Consider the following 16,219-nt stretch of genomic DNA (forward strand, 5'->3'; position numbering starts at 1 on the left):
TTTTATATTTTCAGATTACAAAAACTGTTACCTACCATCCATATACCACTTGTATCACTATCTCTTCGCCGAACTAGTGCACCTCTACAATTTACCATTTTATTGGGTGTGTTGGGGACATAAGAGACTCTTTGTTATTTGGTTGCAGGGTTGCTTGAGAGAGACCATCTTCATCCTACGGATTGATAAACCTTAGGTCATCCACTTGAGGGAAATTTGCTACTGTCCTACAAACCTCTGCACTTGGAGGCCCAACAACGTCTACACGAAGAAGGTTGTGTAGTAGACATCACAACCCATTTTCTAGCCAGGACAATGGTTAATAATTTCAACCAAATTTCCCACATTTTGATGGGATCGGAACTATTTTTTATCCTTAGATTTTGAGTCAGATTCTATCTAATTCAAAAATAAATTTATATAAGGTAAAAATCCATTGAAATTTTGCGCGTGCAACAATTAATGAAATTAAAAATAAAAAATAAAAAACTAATTTTGAAACTAATTACCGGTTTGATTCATTTTTTATATTTACAGCCCATTTATTATTTCTTAAATCCCATTTTCTTTGCAAGCAGAATGCATCCCTCCTAGGTGAGATTTGCAGCCCAACAGGGTGAAGAAGCACAAGTTGGCCTACATTTGGTATTCCTCAAAAAAATGCTGGGCTAGCCATTTTCACATAGAAAAATTAATATCTAGACTTGGTTGACATCAAAATAATAGCCTGGGCTAGTGGGCCACACCCGCCCAGTTGACACCTTGCTCCTCTCAACAACAACAAAAAACATCGCTCAAAAAGTACTACTCACCCCTCAAAAAAATATGGCTCAAGCTGCTAGGTCCCAACTGTCAGCTGCTCCTTGTGCAATTCTCTCATTTATTGACTATACGTTGACAATTGCGTAGGACCCAGATGTTAGGAAACCAGGAGGAAGCAATTTTTTCTTGTATTTCTAATAAGGAGGCACTTGCCTACGTACGACCTTGGTCCTAGTGGGTCCCTACTGTCATATGATAACCCACAAGTATAGGGGATCGCAAAAGTTTTCGAGGGTAGAGTATTCGACCAAAATTTATAGATTCGACACAAGGGGAGCCAAAGAATATTTGTAAGTATTAGGAGCTGAGTTGTCAATTCAACCACACCTGGAGATTAAATATCTGCAGCAAAGTGATCAGTAGCACAGTAATATGATAGTTTTGATAGCAGTGGTAACGGTAACAACAGTAATAGTTTTGTAGCAGTCGTAACAGTAGCAATAACAATAGTAACTTAGCAAGAACAATATGTGAAAAACTCGTAGGCATTGGATCGGTGAATTCTTTGGATGATATTCATCATATAACATTCATAACCTAGGAAGACATAGAACTAGCTCCAGTTCATAAATATAATGTAGGCATCTATTCCGTAAATAGTCATATGTGCTTATGGAAAAGAACTTGCATGATTTATTTTGTCCTACCCTCCCATGGCAGCGGGGTCCATAAGGAAACTAAGGGATATTAAGGACTCCTTTTAATAGAGAACCGGAGCAAAGCATTAACACATAGTGAATACATGAACTCCTTAAACTACGGTCATCACCGGAAAGTATCCCAATTACTTTCACACTGGGGTTACGGATCATAACACGTAATGGGTGCATATGACTTGCAAGATCGGATCTAGAACATAGATATAATGGTGAAAACATAAATGGTTCAGATCTGAAATCATGGCACTCGGGCCCTAGTGACAAGCATTAAGCATAGCAAAGTCATAGCAACATCAATCTCAGAACATAGTGGATACTAGGGATCAAGCCTTAACAAAACTAACTCGATTACATGATCAATCTCATCCAACTCCTCATCGACCAACGAGCCTACGAAGGAATTACTCACTCCTGGTGGGGAGCATAATGGAGTTGGTGATGAAAGAGGGTTGGTGATGACGAAGACCGAAGACTCCCCTCTCCGGAGCTCCGAACGGGCTCCAGCTCTGGCCTCCCGATGAAGAACGGGAGGTGGCCGCGGCTCCGTATCATGAAACGTGATGAAACTTCCTCCGTTATTTTTTCTCCTACAATAGGATTTTTATATCAACAGATTATGGTCAGTAGAGCCCCGAGGGCCCCACAACCCACCAGGGCACGCTAGAGGGTGTGGGCGCGCCCTGGTGTCTTATGGGCACCTGGGGGGCCCCTCCAGTGGGTCTTGGCTCCATAATTTATTATATATTCCAAAATAATTCTCCAAAAAGTTTCATCCAAATCCGAGAACTTTTATTTCTGCACAAAAACAACACCATGGTAGTTCAGCTGAAAACAACGCCAGTCCATGTTAGTTTCATTCAAATCATGCAAATTAGAGTCCAAAATAAGAGCAAAAGTGTTAGCAAAAGTAGATACGATGAAGACGTATCTATCGGTGTCAAAATCAGCGGATCTCGGGTAGGGGGTCCCAAGCTGTGGATCTAGGACCAAAGGGGAACAAGGGACGATGAACACGGTGTTTACCAGGTTCGGGCCCTCTCAAATAGGTAAAACCCTACGTCCTGCTTGATTGTATTTGATGTATGGTATGGTTACAAAGTAGATCTACCCAGAGATCAGGCGAGCTGAACGTTAAGATGATGAGGTGATGGATGTAGCTCTAACCCTAAAGCCCTAAACCCTCTGGTTTATATAGACACTAGTAGGGTTAGGGTTACATGCGATTGGTTACAATGAAGGAAAGATCCTGCCTATCCTGACTTGGACGACACACCACGACTCCGAAGGTCTTTTGTCCGGTTGCGAGTCCGCACTCTAGCTTGGCCCCATAGTGGCCCTTCAGTTCGGCCCGTGTCTAACAGGTCGACGCCCAGGGGACCCCTTAGTCCAGGACTCCCTCATTAGCCCCCGAACTAGCCTCCAACACCAGGGCTTGTGTTCGGCATCCACACACCTCACGATCTTCGGCTTGCAAGGTGAGTTCTTTATCTTGTCCTGTACGTGCTCGGAATTTGAGTGGTGTTCGGAATCTGAAGCGTCCACCTTATTATCCTTGAAGGTCAAAATACTCGAATGTGAACAATGCCCACGCCTAACAACTTTTAGCGAGGGGGCGCAGCCAGCCATAACGTCGAATGGCTAGCAGTTCTTGATGCGTCGCTCGAGGCCACCCCTCCATTGACACGTCTCATCAAGGCAGAGATCCTGCCTCGTTTTTTAGGGGATATGATCAATGATTTCGATTCCCTCCCCGCGCATAACATTGCGAGTATATCGGGAAGTGGAGAATCCCATAGCATGGAAAGGGAACCCTTAGCTCCTCCACGGCCTATAAAGAGGGGAACATCTACAGTAACATCTCCCGCCTTCTTGCACCTTGATATGTCTCCAACGTATCTATAATTTTTGATTGTTCCATGCTATTATATTATCAACCTTGCATGTTTTATATGCATTTATATGCTATTTTATATGATTTTTGGGACTAACCTATTAACCTAGAGCCCAGTGCCAGTTTTCTGATTTTTCCTTGTTTTTGAGTTTTACAAAAAAGGAATACCAAACGGAGTCCAATTGACGTGCCAATTTTTGACGATTTTTTATGGACCAAAAGAAGACCCCGGAGTAAAAGAGTTGGGCCAGAAGAGCCCTGGGCTGTCCACGAGGGTGGGGGCACGCCCACCCCCCGGGCGCGTGGGCCTACCTCATGGACGACTCGGGCACCTTCTTGACGTGAGGCCTACGCCAAAAATTCCTATAAATACAGAAACCGCCAGAAAATAACCTAGATAGGGAGTTCCACTGCCAGAAGCCTCAGTAGCCACAAAAAACCAATCTAGACCCGTTCGGCACCCTGCCGGAGAGGGGAATCCCTCTCCGGTGGCCATATTCATCATCCTGGCGCTCTCCATGACTAGGAGGGAGTAGTTCACCCTCGGGGCTGAGGGTATGTACCAGTAGCTATGTGTTTGATCTCTCTCTCTCTCTCTCTCGCTTGCTCTCTCTCGTGTTCTTGATTTGGCACGATCTTGATGTATCGCGAGCTTTGCTATTATAGTTCGATCTTATGATGTTTCTCCCCCTCTACTCTCTTGTGATGGATTGAGTTTTCCCTTTGAAGTTATCTTATCAGATTGAGTCTTTACTGATTTGAGAACACTTGATGTATGTGTTGCATGTGCTTATCTGTGGTGACAATGGGATATCACGTGATCCACTTGATGTATGTTTGGTTATCAACTTGCGAGTTCCGTGCCCTCGTGAACTTATGCATAGGGGTTGGCACACGTTTTCGTCTTGACTCTCCGGTAGAAACTTTGGGGCACTCTTTGAAGTTCTTTGTGTTGGTTGAATAGATTAATATGAGATTGTGTGATGCATATCGTATAATCATACCCATGGATACTTGAGGTGACATTGGAGTATCTAGGTTACATTAGGGTTTTCGATGATTTGTGTCTTAAGGAGAATAGATCGATCAGAAAGAATAACTTTGAGGTGGTTTCGTACCCTACAATAATCTCTTGGTTTGTTCTCCGCTATTAGTTACTTTGGAGTGACTCTTTGTAGCATGCTGAGGGATTGTTATATGATCCAATTATGTTATTACTGTTGGGAGAACTTGCACTAGTGAAAGTATGAACCCTAGGCCTTGTTTCCTAGCATTGCAATACCGTTTTCGCTCACTTTTATCATTAGTTACCTTGCTGTTTTTATATTTTCAGATTACAAAAACCTTTATCTACCGTCCATATTGCACTTGTATTACCATCTCTTCACCGAACTAGTGCACCTATACAATTACCGTTGTATTGGGTGTGTTGGGGACACAAGAGACTCTTTGTTATTTGGTTGCAAGGTTGTTTGAGAGATACCATCTTCATCCTATGCCTCCCACGGATTGATAAACCTTAGGTCATCCACTTGAGGGAAATTTGCTACTGTCCTACAAACCTATACACTTGGAGGCCCAACAACATCTACAAGAAGAAGGTTGTGTAGTAGACATCAAGCTCTTTTCTGGCACAGTTGCCGGAGAGGTTAGCACTTGAAGGTATATCTTTAGATCTGGCAATCGAATCTTTTTTTTATAACTTGTTTAGTCTATAAAAGAAAATTACAAAAAATTGGAATTGAGGGTACCTCATATGCTTCATCTTTTTAATATCTTTCATGAAAATAAGTATTCCGATAATTGTGCCAAAATTCTAGAAGAAGAATGTATTAAAATGTTTGGCACTAAATCTTTGGGTGATGAGCATGGTTGCAATGTTGTTAGTATGAATTCTTTGAATACCCATGATGCTAATGATATGCAAAGCCATAAGCTTGGGGATGCTATGTTTGATGAAAATGATATTTTTTGTCCCCCAAGTTTTGATGAGAAAATTTATTATGATGAAAGAATGCCTCCTATTTATGATGATTATATTGATGAAAGTGGTTTCGGAGAGGTCATGACTTTATTTAGTGATGAATCCACTATTTCGGAAGAGGTTCCAATTGATTATGACAACAAAGTTGCTATCTATGATGATTATTGTGATGACATGTATGCTTTAAAGAATAATGATATCCATGAAACTTGTCATCATGATTTTAATTTTCAATTGGATTATGCCTCACATGATAGTTATTTTGTTGAGTTTGCTCGCACTACTATTCATGAGAAGAAATTTGCTTATGTGGAGAGAAATAAAAATTCTGTGCTTGTAGATCATGAAAAGAATGCTTTATGTGATAGTTATATTGTTGAATTCATTCATGATGCTACTGAAAATTATTATGAGGGAGGAACATATGCTTGTAGGAATTGCAATAATATCAAGTTTCCTCTCTATGTGCTTGAAGTCTTGAAGTTATGCTTGTTTTGCGTTCCTATGCTAGTTGATTATTGTTCTCATAAATTGTTTGCTCACAGAATCCCTATGCATAGGAAGTGGGTTAGACTTAAATGTGCTAGTAATATCCTTCATGATGCTCTCTTTATGTTTCAATTCTTATACTTTATGTGAGCATCATTGAAATCTTCATGCCTAGCTAGGGGCGTTAAACGATAGCGCTTGTTGGGATGCAACCCAATTTTATTTTTGTTCCTTGCTTTTTGCTCCTATTTAGTAATAAATAATTCATCTAGCCTCTGTTTAGATGTGGTTTTATGTTTTAATTAGTGTTTTTGCCAAGTAGAACCTTTGGGAAGACTTGGGTGAAGTCTTTATGATCTTGCCGTAAAAAACAGAAACTTTAGCACTCATGAGATTTGCTGCCATTTTTTTACTGGAGAGTGAAATTAGGTTGATTCTTTTTGCATATGATTAATAGATAAATTCCTCATGTCTAGCAATTTATTTTAGAATTGTTGGGGTTACAGAAGTATTCGAAAGCTACAGATTACTAGACTGTTCTGTTTTTGATAGATTCTGTTTTTCGTGTGTTGTTTGCTTATTTTGAAGAATCTATGAGTAGTATCGGAGGGTATGAACCATAGAGAAGTTGGAATACAGTATATATTACACCAATATGAATTTATAATTAATTCACAACAGTACCTAAGTGGTGATTTATTTTCTTATACTAACGGATCTTACGAGTTTTCTGTTAAGTTTTGTGTTGTGAAGTTTTCAAGTTTTTGGTAAAGATTCAATGGACTATGGAATAAGGAGTGGCAAGAGCCTAAGCTTGGGGATGCCCAAGGCACCCCAAGGTAATATTCAAGGACAACCAAGAGCCTAAGCTTGGGGATGCCCCGTATGGCATCCCCTCTTTCGTCTTCGTTCATCGATAACTTTACTTGGAGCTATATTTTTATTCACCACATGATATGTGTTTTGCTTGGGGCGTCATTTTATTTTATTTTGTTTTGCTTGCTATTTGAATAAAATACAAATATCTTAAATTCTTAAATGTTAGAGAGTCTTCACATAGTTGCATAATTATTCGACTACTCATTGATCTTCACTTATATCTTTCGGAGTGGTTTGTCATTTGCTCTAGTGCTTGACTTATATATTCTAAGAGCACGGCGGTGGTTTATTTTGAAGAAATTGTTAAACTCTCATGCTTCACTTACATTATTTTGAGAGTCGGTTAGAACATCATGGTAATTTGCTTGGTTTATGAAACTAGTCCTAATATGATGGGCATCCAAGATGGGTATAATAAAAACTTTCATATAGAGTGCATTGAATACTATGAGAAGTTTGATACTTGATAATTGTTTTGAGATATGAAGATGGTGATATTAGAGTCGTGCTAGTTGAGTAATTGTGAATTTGAGAAATACTTGTGTTGAGGTTTGCAAGTCCCGTAGCATGCACGTATGGTAACCGTTGTGTGACAAATTTGAAGCATGAGGTGTTTCTTTGATTGCCTTCCCGATGAGTGGCGGTTGGGGACGAGCGATGGTCTTTTCCTACCAATCTATCCCCCTAGGAGCATGCGTGTAGTTCTTGGTTTTTGATGACTTGTAGATTTTTGCAATAAGTATGTGAGTTCTTTATGACTAATGTTAAGTCCATGGATTATACGCACTCTCACCCTTCCATCATTGGTAGCCTCTTCGGTACCGTGCATTGCCCTTTCTCACCTCGAGAGTTGGTGCAAACTTCGCTGGTGCATCCAAACCCCGTGATATGATATGCTCTATCGCACATAAACCTCCTTATATCTTCCTCAAAAGAGCCACCATACCTACCTATTATGGCATTTCCATAGCCATTCCGAGATGTATTGCCATGCAACTTTCCACTGTTTCATTTGTGACACGCTTCATCATTGTCATATTGCTTTTCATGATCATCTAGTTGACATCATATTTGTGGCAAGGAGACCATGCATAATTTATCATCCATGTCACTCTTTATTCATTGCCCATCCCGGTACACCGCCGGAGGCATTCATATAGACTCATATTTTGTTGTAGTATCGAGTTGTAATCATTGAGATGTAAATAAATAGAAGTGTGACGATCATCATTAATAGAGCATTGTCCCAAATAAAAAAATAAAGGCCAAAAAGGCCCAAAAAGAAGAAAAAAAGAAGAAGAAGAAGAAGAAGAAGAAGAAGAAGAAGAAGAAGAAGAAGAAAGAAAGAAAAGAAATAAAAAGGGACAATGCTACTATCCTCTTTTTCCACACTTGTGCTTCAAAGTAGCACCATGATCTTTATGATAGAGAGTCTCTTATATTGTCACTTTCATATACTAGTGGGAATTTTTCATTATAGAACTTGGCTTGTATATTCCAACAATGGGCTTCCTCAAATGCTCTAGGTCTTCGTGAGCAAGCAAGTTGGTGCACACCCACTTAGTTTCTTTTGTTGAGCTTTCATACATTTATAGCTCTAGTGCATCCGTTGCATGGCAATCCCTAATCCTTGCATTTACATCAATTGATGGGCATCTCCCTAGCCCGTTGATTAGCCGCGTCAATGTGAGACTTTCTCCTTTTTTGTCTTCTCCACACAACCCCCATCATTATATTCTATTCCACCGATAGTGCTATATCCATGGCTCACGCTCATTTATTGCTTGAAAGTTGAAAAAAGTTTGAGATTACTAAAGTATGAAACAATTGCTTGGCTTGTCATCGGGGTTGTGTAAGATGAGAGCATTCTTGTGTGACGAAAATGGAGCATGACCAAACTATATGATTTTGTAGGGATGAACTTTCTTTGGCCATGTTATTTTGAGAAGACATAATTGCTTAGTTAGTATGCTTGAAGTATTATTATTTTTATGTGAATATTAAACTTTTGTCTTGAATCTTATGGATCTAAATATTCTTGCCACAATAAAGAGAATTACATGGATAAATATGTTAGGTAGCATTCCACATCAAAAATTCTGTTTTTATCATTTACCTACTCGAGGACGAGCAGGAATTAAGCTTGGGGATGCTTGATACGTCTCCAACGTATCTATAATTTTTGATTGTTCCATGCTATTATATTATCAACCTTGGATGTTTTATATGCATTTATATGATTTTTGGGACTAACTTATTAACATAGAGCCCAGTGCCAGTTTCTGTTTTTTCCTTGTTTTTGAGTTTTACAAAAAAGGAATACCAAACGGAATACAATTGACGTGCCAATTTTTGACGATTTTTTAATGACCAAAAGAAGACCTCAAAATAAAAGAGTTGGGACTGAAGAGTCCCGGGCTGTCCACGAGGGTGGGGGAGCGCCCACCCCCCGGGCGCGTGGGCCTACCTCGTGGACGACTTGGGCACCTTCTTGACATGAGACCTACGCCAAAAGTTCCTATGAATACAGAAACCACCATAAAATAACCTAGATGGGGAGTTCTGCCGCCAGAAGCCTCCGTAGCCACCGAAAACCAATCTAGACCCGTTCCGGCACCCTGTCGGAGGGGGAAATCCCTCTCCGGTGGCCATATTCATCATCCCGGCACTCTCCATGACGAGGAGGGAGTAGTTCACCCTCGGGGCTGAGGGTATGTACCAATAACTATGTGTTTGATCTCTCTCTCTCTCTCTCGTGTTCTTGATTTGGCACGATCTTGATGTATCGCGAGCTTTGCTATTATAGTTGGATCTTATGATGTTTCTCCCCCTCTACTCTCTTGTGATGAATTGAGTTTCCCCTTCGAAGTTATCTTATCAGATTGAGTCTTTATGGATTTGAGAACACTTGATGTATGTCTTCCATGTGCTTATCTGTCGTGACAATGGGATAACACGTGATCCACTTGATGTATGTTTTAGTGATCAACTTGCGAGTTCCGTGACCTCGTGAATTTATGCATAGGGGTTGGCACACGTTTTCGTCTTGACTCTCCGGTAGAAACTTTGGGACACTCTTTGAAGTTCTTTGTGTTGGTTGAATAGATGAATCTGAGATTGTGTGATGCATATCGTATAATCATGCCCACGGATACTTGAGGTGACATTGGAGTATCTAGGTGACATTAGGTTTTTGGTTGATTTGTGTCTTAAGGTGTTATACTAGTACGAACTCTTGAATAGATAGATCAAAAAGAATAACTTTGAGGTGCTTTCATACCCTACAATAATCTCTTCGTTTGTTCTCCGCTATTAGTGACTTTGGAGTAACTCTTTGTTGCATGTTGAGGGATTGTTATATGATCCAATTATGTTATTATTGTTGAGAGAACTTGCACTAGTGGAAGTATGAACCCTACGCCTTGTTTTCTAGCATTGCAATACCGTTCTCGCTCACTTTTATCATTTGTTACCTTGCTGTTGTTTTATTTTCAGATTACAAAAACCTTTATCTACCATCCATATTGCACTTGTATCACCATCTCTTCGCCGAACTAGTGCACCTATACAATTTACCGTTGTATTTGGTGTGTTGGGGACACAAGAGACTCTTTGTTATTTGGTTGCAGGGTTGTTTGAGAGAGACCATCTTCATCCTACGCCTCCCACGGATTGATAAACCTTAGGTCATCTACTTGAGGGAAATTTGCTACTATCCTACAAACCTCTGCACTTGGAGGCCCAACAACGTCTACAAGAAGAAGGTTGTGTAGTAGACATCACACCTTCCATTATTGGCTTTGCAATCTCCAGAGCTCCAGCGCCCTACCTTCCTGTTCTACGGCGAATCCCGTCCAGACCCTCCCTAGCCCCAGCCATGGCCGGATCCAGCGGCAACGGCAAGTGGGACGCCTCCGTCGTCACCAACTACGACATCTTGGAGTTGAAGTGGGCCGGCTACCTATCAGCCAACCACTACTAGGGAAAAGCCTACCAGCAACGAGGGTTTTGGGCCTCTCAGTAGCGCGGGCACCGGCGCTACTAATAAGGCGCTATAGCTAACGTATAGCAGTAGCGCCGATTGTCCCACGCTACTGCTATACATTGCTCACCGGGCCCCCGATAAGGGCCAGGTCGTCCCCAAGCCTAAGCCGGGCGAGAGGGTGGGTGTCGGTGTCAAAACCGGCGGATCTCGGGTAGGGGGTCCCGAACTATGCGTCTAGGCCAGATGGTAACAGGAGGCAAGGGACACGAAGTCTTACCCAGGTTCGGGCCCTCTTGATGGAGGTAAAACCCTACGTCCTGCTTGATTAATATTGATGATATGGGTAGTACAAGAGTAGATCTACCACGAGATCGGAGAGGCTAAACCCTAGAAGCTAGCCTATGGTATGATTGTTGTTCTATATGTTGTCCTACGGACTAAAACCCTCCGGTTTATATAGACACCGGAGAGGGTTAGGGTTACACAAAGTCGGTTACAATGGTAGGAGATCCACATATCCGTATCGCCAAGCTTGCCTTCCACGCCAAGGAAAGTCCCTCCCGGACACGGGACAAAGTCTTCAATCTTGTATCTTCATAGTCCAGGAGTCCGGCTGAAGGTATAGTCTGGCCATCCGGACACCCCCTAATCCAGGACTCCCTCAGTAGCCCCTGAACCAGGCTTCAATGACGACGAGTCCGGCGCGCAGATTGTCTTCGGCATTGCAAGGCGGGTTCCTCCTCCAAGTACTTCATAGAAGATTTTAAACACAAAGATAGTGTCCGGCTCTGCGAAGTAAGTTTCCACATATTGCCATAGAGAGAATAATATTTACACAAATCTAATCTGCTGACGTATTCCATAGTGTGACATCGCACCACGGCCAAGCCTTTATTCGAATCATTTTATTGTCCCACCTCAGCGTGTCATGCGAGGCGGTTTCCTTGGCACGTCTTGTGAAAGCAGAGATCGTGTCCCCTTATTCCGGGATTCTCATCAATACGGGCGTGGGTAACCCAACTGCGCCATTGATTATGGCGCTTGGAGATAAGCGAGTTTTACCAGGCTGGTGGGGACACGTAGTTGCGTCCACCCATATAAGGGGATAAGGATCCACCTTTTCACCTACACCTTCTTCCTCCTTTGCCTATCCATTTTTGCGCACTCGAGCTCCAGCGCCCAAGTCCGCACTCCCCACCTCAACCTTCTCCAGCCATGTCCGGAGCGGGAGGCAAGTGGATGGTCTCCTCCGTCGGGACACATCAAAAACTGAGGAAGGCCGGATACTTGTCTAACGACATCGTGTACCGGCTTCCCGAAGAGGGGCAGCTCCTCCCCACCCCAAGGCCCCATGAGAGGGTAGTGTTCCTTCCCCACTTCCTCCGCGGACTGGCCTTTCCTATCCACCCATTCGTCCGGGGACTCATGTTCTACTATGGCCTGGATTTCCATGATCTGGCCCCGAACTTCATCCTCAACATCTCGGCGTTTATCGTCGTGTGCGAGGCTTTCCTCCGCATCCGCCCCCATTTCGGCTTATGGCTCAAGACTTTCAATGTCAAGCCGAAGGTGGTGTGTGGCAACCAGGCGGAGTGCGGAGGCGCCATGGTGGGCAAGATGCCCAACGTCTTATGGCTCGAGGGCTCCTTTGTGGAGACCCTGAAGGGGTGGCAGTCAGGGTGGTTTTACATCACCGAGCCGCGCGGCCCTGAGTGGGTCGTAGCCCCCGAGTTCCGGTCCGGACCCCCAACGCGGCTCACGTCCTGGAAAGAGACGGGCCTGTCGTGGGGCAGCAAAGGAGAGGTGACTGGACTGCAAACATGCATCCAAACCCTGGTGAACAAGCAGCTCAAGCTTGTCAACGTAGTCCAGGTTATGCTCATCCCCGGATCCTCCCGTGTCAACAACGGGCCTTCAATCTGTGGGAGTTCAACCTGATGCAGCACCGAACTCTGAGCAGGCTCTTCGACACGACGTACGAAGATGCCTGGAAGGTGCTTTTCAAGGGCACCGAGGCTCCCGCATCCGCTACCGAGGATCGCGGATTCAGCGCGCAATGTCACGCTAGCGTGGTAAGTTGTTTGTACCTTTTACAGGGTATTAGTTTTTCATAGTTTAACTCTATGCGAGATCTAAGCTCCCTTATCTTTGACAGGATTGCTAGGCGAAGTCCGGACAGATCGACTGTCCGGCTCCTTTGCCCGAAGACCCAGACGATGCCCGCTTGGCGAAGCTGCTGGTTCCGGCACCCTATGTGGTGCAGGAGAAGAAGGCCACGAAGAAGGCCCCGGGGACCCGAAAAAGTGCCCGGCGCCAGGAGGTGTCGGGTTCATCATCCGACGGCTCCAAGGCACATTCCTCCCGTGAAGACGAGGAGGAGGAAGAAGAGACCTCTCCCCCTCCAGCGGGGGGAGAGAAGAAAAGGAAGGCCGCCCTCACTGGGGAGGCCGAAGGGTCCAAGAAGGGGAAAACCCTTCCTCCGGACTACTCAACGAACGCCGACGACGGCGGAGAAGAGTGGCCACTCAGGGCCAAGCCCCTGGCGAAATCATAAGTATCCGGATACCAGAGTAATTCATAGTATTCCTTTATTGCACAGCTTTCCCTTATGTTGAATATGATTATGCAGCCCACCCAAAGACCGGCTCGACGCGTCGTCGAGCGGTTCACTGGACTCGTCAGATATGAATTCTCTTCCGACGACTACCTCCCCCCGCCCTATGGACGATGCCGAAGTGTTGTCCCAACAGGTTCCAAGCAAGGAGGAGGTGGTCCTGGAGGCGCCGCAAGGCGACCTCCCGGACTCCAGGAGTAAAGGGGATAAAACCCCCCCAGGGCTCCAAGTCCGGCTCTAGGCCGGACACCGCTCCGGAACCTTCAAAGGTTACAGAGTCCGGCGGGCGACCTCCTTCCAAGAGGAGCAAGCCCACCGTGCCGGTGACCCCCGTCCAACCGGAGGCGCCGGACAATCTGTTGGAGGTGCTCAAAGGCGCCTCCATCGACGAGGAGCACCGCACCATTATGAGTGCGTTGGTCCAGAAGGTTCAGTCCGCCAAGAGCGGACTGACTGAAGCTTGTGCTAGCCTTTTAACAGGCTTTGAGGTAAGTAAAGAATGTGTGAATAATATTACCACATAGACAGTAGCCCCTGATGCTCTGTTTGGCATTCGGGAAGAAAAGCCAAATAGAGGATCAAATAAAATTCGCAGGAGTCTAACAAAAAGGAGTCAATATGTGTATGCAGGCTTCTCTGATGGCGTCCGCCGCACTGACTGCGGAAGTGGACACGCTAAAGCAGAACCTCGAGCAGTCCGAGCAAGAGCTCGGGCGTGCCAAGAAGCAGCTCGAGGACAAGGAAGGTAAGAAATACCTTGTTTAAATATATATAAAAAATTGCAATTGCTAAAAATGACAGGATTATCGTGGCTACTGTAGGGGCCACGTCTGAGGTGGCGACCCTTAAGCAAGCGCTGTTCGAGGCCGAGAAGAGGGCGGCCACAGAGCGCACCGAGCGGGAGAAGTATGAGGCCCAGGTTGGCAAGGTGCAGCAAGAGCTCCAGGCTCTCATGAAAAAACATGAGAGTTTGGAGCTTGACTCAAAGACGCAAGCGTCCGAGATCGCGGCGGCTATTGAAAATGCCAAGTCTGCCAAGGCCGAATCCCAGAAGACCCTTCAAGAGTTGGATGCAGTGAAAAAGATAGTGGCGGGTAAGGCATTCTTTATGCAAAGCAAACACATAAACATGAGTTACTTGTTACTTACCCGAATCCGGAGCTCTCCAGGAGCATTCGCAGATCTTCCCCGTAGCGTGTCCGATGTCGCCGCATTCTATCGAGCCGAGGAGGGCAGCGCGATAGAGAAGGTGTTCTGGTCTCAGTATGCTGAGGCCGGACATCCCGTGCCCCTGAGCGACCAGCTGAAGCAACTGGTCGAGCTCCACAAGGCGGCCGAACAGGCCATGAAGGGCCTGATAGTTCGGCTGTGGCCTGGAGAGGATCTGCATGGGAGCTATTTCGGGCTGGTGCGGCGGCTGGTGGGGGCCTGTCCAAGGCTCGAAGTCATCAAGCGCTCCGTCTGCATTGAAGGTGCCCGTAGGGCCCTTGCCCATGCTAAGGTGCACTGGGGCAAGTTGGATGCTGAGAAGCTTGTGAAGGACGGGCCACCACCGGGGAAAGAGCATCGCAAGCCCGAGAATTATTATAAGGATGTTCTGAAGGGTGCCCGCCTTATGGCGGATGAATGTTCCAGGGATGTAATTTTTGAGTAAAACTTGCTCGTTTTGTCCTGTGCGCTGAAAACTTGTTCATATGCGCTAAGCAATGCTGTTGGAATTTAAAATATTACCTTCTGTGCGGCTGTTTATCAATTCTGAGAGATGGCGAGTCGTCGGCTTCTACCCCCATGCCGCTAGTGCTGGGGTGTTCGGGGATAAACCTGAGCGCTCTTTTTCCCATGTTTGGGTCCTTCGAGGGAGGCGCTCAACACAACGAACAAGGCAATCGGACTATAATGCATGAACACTCTCACTTAGCCATAGAATTCTATAATTTTAAATTTCGGCGAAGCCCCTGGTATTCGGAAGACCGAGTTCGAGGCGCTATCCACGCCTTGGCCGGACAAAGCCGACTCCTCGCTCTAAGCGGCATAAGTCTTTAGGGACCCGAAAAACCTCTCGAACAGCGACCAGCTATCGCTTCATCATGACAGTCAGTTTTAGCTTTCTCTACTGAGGTGCTCGACCCAGCTCAACTGGGGCACAATCGCAGTAGTTCTCCTAGTGCTACCTTAGCCGACATAGCGGAACGTAAGGCACCAAAACATAGGAGCCGACCAAACCCAACTATTGACCCAAGACATGATTCGGAGCTGATGCATATAATGCTATAAGTTCGGGGTGCCGCACTTGTTAAAGTGTTTGGACTTCTCACACCATATTGAGGGGTACTAAAGCCCCTGGCGTATTTTGGCCGTACCAAAGTGTACGGGTGCAACATGTCGTTAAGGAACATATATTTGTAAAAAAAAAGAGTAATGCAAAAATAGACAAAAGCTATGCATTGTTTATTAAAAAGGGCTGCGATCAAAGCAGAACGATACAAATAATGCGATAAGCAAAAGGTTGGACTATTTAACATGTCTGTTCCAGGGGCAGGCTGCGGAATGGTATGCGAAACAGGTATACTGCTCGTGATAGAGACCACCTGGGAGTTCTGTAATGCGGCATGGCTTGTCTGCTTCCCTGGTTCTTGCATCGTTTGTGCGGCAATTGAACTGCCGAACAGGCCTTCCGAAGAATGGAGTCCTGAAAGTAAGAGAAAATTAAAAAAATCGGCAGCCCCTAGTGCGGTTTAAGCCGTGTTTTGGGTGTGCCGTGATGGTGCCCCTCCCATGTACCCATGGTATTTCTAGAGCGTAGTTATGTACGCGAAGCACTGGTGTTGCATTTTTGCGAGGGCTGGGGTTGGGGCCGCATTGCTACGTCTGCTCGGAACGTGCTAGGCGGTCTTGT

The sequence above is a fragment of the Triticum urartu genome, chromosome 2A, assembly GCF_056163025.1.
Source record: "Triticum urartu cultivar PI428250 chromosome 2A, HENAU_Tu73, whole genome shotgun sequence".
Taxonomy (NCBI): Eukaryota; Viridiplantae; Streptophyta; class Magnoliopsida; order Poales; family Poaceae; genus Triticum; species Triticum urartu.